Below are 10,556 nucleotides of genomic sequence, written 5' to 3'. Positions count from 1 at the left end.
GCTGTAATTAATTTAATTGTGGGGGAATTATTTAATTAAATCCCAGAACAATATCGAAGTGCGAATTAGTTACGATAATTTAATTATGCGCTTAAATAATTTTTGGAAATTTATTCCGACATCATGGTGGAAAATACGAGGAGTCAACAGAGGAAATATGGGCGTGAGCGGCCGACCGGCGTCGCACGCGACGCCTTGGACGCCTGCCAAATAATAAAAAATACACGAAAATCGATAACGAGTTAAAAGACTTTAATCAGGGTGCATGCATTCTAATTAGTAGTTTTCTCTCGCTAATTGTTGTGTTATTACTTTGTGATCTAGAGGGAGTTGTTCCGTGAGACTCTAAGTTTGGAATGAGGAAATACTCAAGTGCGATGTCGTTTTAAACGAACGAGGTGGGCTTTCGAACTAAAGTTTTACTGTGGACATTCGATTTACATGCGATCTTATGTGCCAAGTCTTTTATTTTGAAATTGATGTTACTTGTGAGATTTTCTGGTCATGATATGATTGAGCTTTCGGTTTAAATGCAATATATGTTTCAAGTATATGTTAAAGTGAAAGTGATCTTACTATGTGTTGCTTTATTGAGTGAATTGTAAATTGCTCGGCTTTGCCGACATGATGTTATACGATTCTCGACTCTGTTGATATGATGTTATACGATGTTCGGCTTTGACCGATAAATATGAGTTAAGTTTCAAATGAGTGTTATGAGGAAAGGAGGATACAAATGCTTTGTCATGCCATATTTTATTTTGAGAAATGTCTATCTGTTTGTCTAGCAAGGGGAGCGTCCCTACTAGACCAATTATTTTATAATCGAATTCGGGTCTAGGTGTCTAGGTGTGGAGAGTGTGTCCACCCCGGCTAGTGTACACAACATGTGGATCGAGAGTCGTCCTCTGAGTTGGCCAGTCCAGTGGATTCGGAATGTGGCCACATTCCCAGTTCATGTATAGTTCTGATGTGGTCTATGGGACCTATCTGAAGTGGTTGTTCCACAGATGGTTAATCGAATTCGGGGGTAGCGTCCCTACTTTGACTAGTGTACACCAGAGACCATGAGTTATCGAGCGGGTTGGCCGGTTATTGTGACCGTGGGAGGTGGCCACCTTCACGGCACCAGAAATAACAGATATGACTGTTTTTCAAAGAACTCAAGGATCAGTCAAAGGTTTATGATTTTGATTAAATGAGATGGTACTTTATGGAAAAACTTAAAGATCAGTTGATCATGTTTTACGAAATGAAAGGATTTTAGTGTACTCGAGCCTTTTTAAAAAAAAAACCCAAGCTCACTCAGTAATGGCTTGACAATGTTTTATGAAAATGTTTTGGCTTGTGTTCACAGAGTACATCAAGTACTCAGCCCTGCATGTGTTTTAAAAATGTGCAGGTTGAGCAATGATGACGATTAGCGGTGTTGAGCAAAGACGGAGTATGTTCTTTGATAAAATGGTGATTCGATACATCGTGTCTCCATACATGATGTCATTCGCTCTTGAACGCTTCCGCTAAAACAGTTTTTTCCTATTGAGATCGCATATTATTGATCGAGTTTATGCAACGGTCGAGATGATACTCTGATTATATTCAAGTTATTTCCATTATTTCGAGCAAAGTCCAATTGTCCCTTTGTATTCCCCTTTCTTCCCCGCTTCTTAAATCCCACCCCAGTCGCGATAAACTGCCCTTTCTATCCTTAGAAAGGGCGGGCGTGACAAAGACGAGAGTTCAATTGCCAACATCAACATGTAGCATTAATTAAATTAGAATATATAATAGACAATGAGAATATTTTGGTCTTGAGCAAGTAATATAATATTAATTGATGTTATAATTGCAAAAATGGCGTTATTTAACAACAATAATAATTTAAAACATGTCAATATTTTTTATTAGTGCATAGAAATATCTCGGAAAGTTTTTATATATAAATATTTGGGGATCAATCACCATAAATATTAAAATTTATTTTGAACATATAATAAAAATATTTTTAAGCAATAATTCCGAGCACTCTATAAGTGCTCGGAAAGTAAAAATATATATATATATATATATAATTAATAATTATTTAACTACAATAATAATTTAAAACATGTCAATATTTTTTATTAGTACATAGAAATATCTCAGAAAATTTGTATATATAAAAATTTGGGGATCAATCACCACAAATATTAAAATTTATTTTGAACATATAATATAAATATTTTTAAACAATCATTCTGAGCACTATATATGTGCTGGGAAAATGCCGAGGACTTAAAGTATAAAAAAATATAATTAATAATTAATAATCGTAGATCTGCTTTAGTTTCAGTAGTTCTTTGTGTTAATTGGTTTAATTTCGTTTGCCATGTTTCGATCCTTGTTTTGCTCTGTTTTTCATCTGTTATTCTGTGATAAAAGTTAGAGAAGATGATGTCGCTGTTAGTTAGTCTTTTAGTTTGTTAATCTACAGCCTTTTCCATCGTACTATGCCGTTTAGGGAAATGGTCCCCACATGTTGTTCTTTCCTGTGTCTAGGTTAGTTTAGGAAGCCATTTACCCCGTCTAGTAGTAATTTCCAACTCGTTTGGTCACCATTATGCATGTCCTGTTATCTCTGCCTAGATCTAGCTGTTAGATAGGACATTTCATTTCCAGAGTCTAGGAATTAAATACCAACCCCGAGAAAATTGTGTGGCAGCAGCCAAAAATAGTTTTCAGGTCTTTTAGCATGTTTACTTACGCATCTGTCTCTGTGGATTCGATCTCTGCTTCCCTGTACTAATCTTTTTAGCATAGCGGGTTGAGGGTTTTGAAGGGAGAAGGAAGTGATTGTGTGCCCAACGACAGGTAACCCGAGGATTCTCTGAGTTCCTAGACCCAGTGTCTAGTGGATTCTCTGGATCGGGGAAATTTCATTTTACAAAACAACACACTCACCACACTTTTCGACTCTTCACCTCCACACAAAGAGATGCGAGGAAGCTGATCACCTCGTGCGATATGTATACAACCAGTGCAACAATCCACTCCAAAATGGGGTTGTGAACGTCAGAGATGCAGCTCGACACTACTGCGCTAATTTGATGAGGAAGATGGTGTTTGGAGAGAGGTTTTTCGGGCGGGGAGAAGAGGATGGCAGCCCGGGAACTGAAGAGAGAAAACACGTGGATGGATGGTTCGTGATTATTTCGTTTCTCTATGGATTCTCCATAGCTGATTTTATACCATGGTTGGAGGTTTCTAATTTCGATGGACATAGAAGGATTGTAAAGAATGCGATTACGAATGTAAGAAAATACCATGATCCAGCTATCGATAAGAGAGTGGAGATGTGGCGGCTAGGGCTAAAGAGCGAAGAAGATGATATTCGATCTTTTGATTAATCTCAAGAGCCCTGACCAAACTAAGCCCCTTTTGTCTGTTCCAGATATTAAAGCACAAATTATTGTAAGTGTTTAGTAACAACTAAAGGTCTTGGATTCGAATCTTATAGAAAAGTAATTTAACCATAAACTAATTTTGGTTTTACAGGAAATAATGATTGCTACTATTGATAATCCATCAAATGCAACTGAGTGGGCTTTGGCGGAGATGATCAATCAACCAGATATTCTTGCAAAGGCATGTCAAGAATTGGACCGAATTGTAGGTAAGGACAGGCTCGTGGAAGAATCGGATATACCTAACCTAGATTATGTGAAGGCTTGTCTGAAGGAGTCATTTAGGATACATCTGTTATCACCTTTTAATGTTCCTCATGTTTCGAGCAAGGATGTTAAGGTGGGTGGCTACTTCATTCCAAAGGGGAGCCATGTGTTGCACTGTCGTCCCGGCCTAGGGCGAAACCCTAGGGTTTGGGATGAGCCTCTCAGGTTCAAACCAGAGCGTCACATTGTTGATGAATCATCAGAAGTAACGCTTGTGGATCAAGAACTGCGCATGTTGTCATTCAGTAGCGGGAGAAGAAGATGTTGGAAAGGGAATATGGGAGGATCAAGATTATGGGAAAGGATGCTTTTGGAGTCTCAAGGGAATATATCATTATTATGATATAGTTCCAAGTTCATATTTTCCTAGGCATATTTAATGTTATAGTCCTATAAATAGGAGTGTAAAATGTATCTTTTTTCATCACAATCAAATATGCAATCTCAGTTCAATACAAACAATATGGTATCAAGAGCAGTTTTTTCGATCCAAAAACTTTCAGATTTCTTTTGAACTCAGATTCACAAATCATCATCGTTCTACCCTTCTCAAACCCTCAACCAAGATCCGGCAAACGTCCGATCTGTCCATCCTCAGCCCTACAGCCAAAATAGCCAAAAATATCAAGTGAGCAGCAAAAATGTCCAAAACCATTGAAACAGTAACTGTAGGAATCAAGCTAGATGGGAAAAACTTCCTAGTTTGGTCCAGATTGATGAAGGCTGCAATAGGCAGTCGGGAAAAACTGGAGCACCTTGAAGGCGAGTCAACACCACCATTACCCGACGACCCCAAGTTCAATATATGGCAAGCAGCCGATTACACAGTATACTCGTGGCTTATCCAAAACATGGAGCCAAAGCTAGTAATACAGTTTGCTCAACACCAAACGGCAAAGGGCGTATGGAAAAGCCTCACAACAACCTTCCGAGTAAGAGCAGACCCACTTCAAGTCTACGATCTCGACACAAAAGTAAGCAGATATTCACAGGGAATCAAACCCTTGAGGAATATTGGAGCGAATTACAGAGCCTATGGGTAAGCATTGAAACCAGAAAACCTTACCCATATACATGCTGTGACAAGGGAGTTTTAACATACCAAAGGGAGAACGAGACAAAGAAATTATACCAATTTCTGTCCGGATTAGATGAGAAATATGATCGACTTCGACGGGATTTGCTCAAAGAGTCCCCGGAGCCAACTGCCGAAATGGCATTCGCCGCCATCAAGCAAGAAGAAAATCGAACAAGCATCTGGAAGCCAGCAGCTCAAGAGCCGGGCTTCTCTGAAATAGGGTCAGGCTTTGGAGCCCGGTACAACGGACCACCACCGCCAGCTCAATTTTCTCGAGCGAACAGAGGACCACCGCCGCCGCCGCACAAGGGAGCACCACCACCACAGAACCGGAGCGGATCGTCCCAATACCCAAAAATTGACAAATCGAAGCTTCCACCTCATCGGGAGACATGCTTCCACCTCATCGGTTTCCCGGAGTGGTGGGAAGACGGCCACAAGGGAAATCGTTCCACCACCGCAAAAGTAAAAATGGTAATCGGAGGACAGGAAATGGCGCAAGGCGAAAAAACTCCGACGGGAAACCGAGAGGTTGCCAACGCCGGAGGACTAAGTGGACGATCGGAGACCATCCCTGGATGGTGGGCTACTCAAGCGCCATCGACGGAGAATCAAGGAGAGACAGTAGCTAAGGCAAATTTTGGTGGGGCGGCGGAAGGAATCGTAAATGAAGGTAAAGGGTTTGGAAACCCTTCTTTTTTTCTAAAACTACATAGTGAACCCCAAAATTTTGATCCTTCTCAAAATACCCCCCATAACACTTATTCCTTGCAAAATACACTTCATGAAAAAGCATGATAATATTGTTTGCCAAAACCGTTTTTCCATACTAGAAAATAATCCTAATATTGCAATATCGTGTCAAATACGGGAAATAAGTAAGGAAAAAAATAGGAGATGGATTTTTGATTGTGGAGCTACCGACACTATGACATATGATAGATCTGATTTTGAAATGCTTCATAAATCTAGAAGAACACATGTTGAAACTGCTAGTGGTGAAATTTCGAGGGTAGAAGGAGCTGGCACTGTTCAAATATCCCCAACCTTGAAAGTTTCGAATTGTTTATATGTCTCATCTTTGACTCAAAAGTAAATGTCTATCAGTCAAGTTACACAAGAACTGAACTGTACTCTTCTAATGCATCTTAATTTCTGTTTTCTCCAGGATATTCGGACAGGGACGATTATTGGGCGTGGCACTGAACGTCGTGGGTTGTACTATGTGGATGAGATAGCTCAAACTGGCAGGGCAATGTTGGCTCATGGAACTACAGAACGGGAGGCATGGCTGTGGCATAGGCGGTTAGGGCATCCATCGTTTGGATATTTGCAAATTTTATTTTCCCATTTTGCTAAACTTCATTCTCTAAATTGTGAACTTGTGTTTTGAGTCACAGACATTCTTTTAAATCCAGCAATACTAGAGTTGATTCTGTTTTTTTTTTTAATTCACTCTGATGTGTGGGGTCCTTCTCCGGTTATTGGGGGGAATGGGATTAGATATTTTGTGTTGTTCGTTGATGATTGCATGAGGATGACATGGGTATATTTTCTTAAAAATAAGTCTGATGTCTTTTCAAAATTCACAGAATTTTATAACATGATCCAAACACAGTTTGAAAAAAATATTAGGATCCTCAGATTTGACAATGGGGGGGAATATGTCAACACTCAGATGAAACATTTTTTTTGTTGAGAAAGGCCTTATCCACCAAACCTCGTGTACTTATACCCCAGAACAATATTGTGTAGCTGAAAGAAAAAATAGGATTATTCTAGAAATGACTCGATCTATTATGCTCGACTCTAAAGTACCAAAATATTTTTGGCCCGAAGATGTCGCCACATCAGTCTACCTCTTGAATAGGCTTTCCACAAAAATTTTGAAACTCAAAGCCCCAATCTTCGAATTTTCAAATTTAACCTCTGTTCCTGCTGCCCTATCCCTTCCACCTCGTGTCTTTGGAAGTTCGGTCTTTGTACACATTCCCAAGCATGAACGTTCCAAACTTTCCCCTTGTGTAGTTAAGTGTGTCTTCATAGGATATGGGATAAATCAAAAGGGATACATGTGTTTTGATCCAAAAAATAGACAAGTTTTCACGATGATGAATTGTGATTTTTTGGAGTCCGAATTCTTTTACCATACCCAACTTACCAGTCAAGGGGAGGAATCCATTGAGTCTAGTGATCCGCTAAGTTGGTTTCCTATGTCACACATCAATACCCCTACTGAAGATCCACCCGAGTCAGCCGCTCCTGCTGCCGAGCAAGTCTCGCACACAACAAAGCAACCCGTGGAGCTAAGTAACACGCCCATTGCCCCTCCGATATTTAAGGTAAACATTACTAATCCTCAAGAGGGTTCATGTTCTTCTAACAATGATGATACAGAGACAAATGCTATAGATGGAGACACTGGAAGATATATCTTGCCGAACCGAATCAACCGGGGAATTCCACCCAAACGATACTCCCCGGAGAAGGGTAGATCTCGATCAAGATACTCAATTGAAAATTTTTCCAGGGTTAATCTCTCCAAAATGGCCCGAGCATTTGAAGAAGCTTTGTACGAAGAAGAGGAGATTCCCAAAACAGTTAAACAAGCATGGAAAATCAAACACTGGAGAGAGGCAATGAAGTTGGAGATGAAGGCACTGGCACAGAATAATATGTGGGAAAAGTGCCAACTTCCCGAATGAAATAGGCCGGTGGGGTGTAGATGGGTGTTTACAATTAAAAGAAGACCTGGTGGCACAATCGAACGGCATAAAGCTCGCCTAGTGGCTAAGGGACACACTCAGACCTACGGAGTAGACTACTCAGAGACATTCTCACCAGTAGCCAAGATGAACATTGTTCGAGTACTTTTTCGATTGCAGCAAACAAGGATTGGCCTCTACATCAACTTGACGTGACCAACGCCTTCCTCCATGGGGAACTGACGAAGGAAGTATATATGGAAGTTCCCTCGGGATTCTCTGATGAATTTGGAAATGGAGAAGTATGCAAGTCAAAGAAAACTCTATATGGGTTAAAGCAATCTCCGAAGGCATGGTTTGGGAGATTCACTGAAGCAATGAAAAAATATGACTACTGTCAGAGCAATGCTGATCATACGCTATTCACAAAAAAGAAGGGAGAAAAGATCACATGCTTGATAATTTATGTTGATGATATGATTATTACTGGGAATGACTTGGAGGAAATAGAGGCTTTAAAAGGGAACTTGGCTTTTGAATTTGAAATGAAGGACTTGGGGCATCTAAAGTATTTTTTGGGAGTTGAAGTGATGAGGTCACCACACGGCATATTCATAAATCAAAAGAAGTACATTTAGATCTTTTGGCAGAAACAGGGATGGTGGACTGCAAACCTGCGGAAACTCGCATAGCTCTGAACCACGGCTTGAAAATAGTTGAAGGATCAACATTGGCAGATCGTGGAAAATATCAACGATTAGTGGGGAAATTGATATATTTGTCACATACGAGACCCGATATAGCCTATGATGTAAGCGTAGTCAGCCAGTTTATGCATCATCCCCAGACCGATCACATGGAAGCAGCAGTAAGAATTGTGAGGTATCTAAATGGTACCTTTGATCATGGAATTACATTCAAGAAGAATGATCACTTGGAAATTCATGGCTACACAGATGCAGACTGTGCAGGAAATCCGGTTGACAGAAGATCTACCGCTGGATACTTTACATTTGTTGGAGGAAACCTAGTATCGTGGAGGAGCAAGAAACAAAAAGTCATGGCATTATCAAGTGCAGAAGCTGAATTCAGGGGAATTAGAAGTGGTCTGACTGAGATTCTGTGGTTAAGAAGGGTTATGAACGAGTTAGGCATGTTATCTTCCAAAACTTGCCAACTCTTTTGTGATAACAAAGCTGCAATTAGTATCTCTGATAACCCGGTCCAACATGACAGGACTAAACACATGGAAGTGGTCTGGGATAGTTGCATTTCCATTCGTTCGATCTGGAGATCAGCTGGCAGATATCTTAACCAAGGCAGTGGGCACGAAGAACTTTGTGAATGTGCTTGGCAAGTTAAGTATCGGAAATCCCGTTACTTAACTTGAGGGGAAGTGTTGGAAAGGGAATATGGGAGGATCAAGATTATGGGAAAGGATGCTTTTGGAGTCTCAAGGGAATATATCATTATTATGATATAGTTCCAAGTTCATATTTTCCTAGGCATATTTAATGTTATAGTCCTATAAACAGGAGTGTAAAACGTATCTTTTTTCATCATAATCAAATATGCAATCTCAGTTCAATACAAACAATAGAGGATGTCCTAGCTATCTACTTGGTCCGACCATAACCACTATGCTTTTGGCTAGACTTATTCAGGCTTTCAGGTGGAAGCCACCCCTTGATGCTGTTTTCATTGATTTGGCTGAGTTTGTGGCATGATTTGGGAATGGCAAAACCTTTGCTTGCTCATGCAACGCCACGATTGGAATCACAAATTTATAAGCAACTCATGTCAAACTAATGTAAACTCCCAAAGAGAATCTGTGAGGCTTAACCTAGTACATATTTTAGGAATATAATTATAAGTAAATAATTTATAGTGCAAGAAATAGGTACCTGTCTGTACTACTCCCTCTGTCTCCCAAATATTGTCCCACTTTGACCCGACACACAGATTTTAAGAAATGTAATGAAAAGTGAATTGAAAAAGTTAGTGAAATGGGAGTCCTACTTTTATATACTCCATCTGTCCCGTTAAATATGAAACGTTTATTTTTTCACACATATTTTGAAAAAATAATAAATAAAGAAAAAATAAAGTAAATAAGAGAATAATATGTAAAGGGGACTCCTCTAAGTTATTCTCTCTCCTACGTTATTTTTTCACCACTAATTATTTATTACTATAATTTTTCCAAAACAAGTGTGCAAAAACAAACTTTGTATATTTAATGGGATGAGGGAGTATTAGTTTTATAATAAAATGTAAGTAGGAATGAGTTAGTGGAATATGTGGTCCATTACCAAAAATGATAAAAAGTGAAATGAAACAAATTTTATGGGACGGACGAAAATAGAAAAATGAGACAATCTTTCATGGACAGAGGGAGTATTAATATTACCGTTAAAGAAAATACGCAATATCATAAAGAAAAGTTATAGTATAAACAGAAGCATCATTGTAATTGTAATGCAGTACTACTCCATTAATTAGTAAGTTCCATGTGATGTCAATTCGATAGAGACTTAATTGTTTTATAGCCTTTCAAATCAATAACCATGATAAGAAAGGGTATTAATTCATGTTTGAAATTAAATAGTTATGAATATTATTCCCTCCGTCCCTTTGAAGATAACCCACTCTCCTTTTTAGTTTGCCCAATTAAGATGGCCAATTACTTAAAATGGAAACATCTTTATCTCTACTTTATTCTTTTTCTCTTACTTTACTCTCTCCTCTCAACACACAAAATAAATTTGCATAAAATCTCGTGCCGCCCAAGAAAGGGGTTATCTTCCTTGGGACGGAGGGAGTATATCGTTTCAGAAAGCCAACCCTTTTCTTGTTTCTTGAATCAAGTCAAATGATTATTTACTACTTCATCACCACAATAATGGAACAAATTAACAAAAAACCAAGCATTATTTGTTAGCTCAGATCAAGATTTTATAATTTTCATGATGTTCTGGTATATTTGATCAGTTGAAACCTCTGTCCTCATTCCACTCTTATATTTTTCTAGTATTTCTTGTCAGTTTGTTGGCTTCTAAATTA

The 10,556-nt window shown here is 39.0% G+C and overlaps 1 pseudogene; it reads left to right on the top strand.

The window, feature by feature from the left end:
- The first annotated feature begins 2,966 nt into the window (after positions 1-2,966).
- LOC125199624 lies at positions 2,967-9,302 on the top strand (annotated as a pseudogene).
- Positions 9,303-10,556: the final 1,254 nt, after the last annotated feature.

This window comes from Salvia hispanica, unplaced genomic scaffold (genome assembly GCF_023119035.1).
Source record: "Salvia hispanica cultivar TCC Black 2014 unplaced genomic scaffold, UniMelb_Shisp_WGS_1.0 HiC_scaffold_59, whole genome shotgun sequence".
In the NCBI taxonomy this organism is placed as follows: Eukaryota; Viridiplantae; Streptophyta; class Magnoliopsida; order Lamiales; family Lamiaceae; genus Salvia; species Salvia hispanica.
This window is presented reverse-complemented; position numbering and strand designations above follow the sequence as displayed.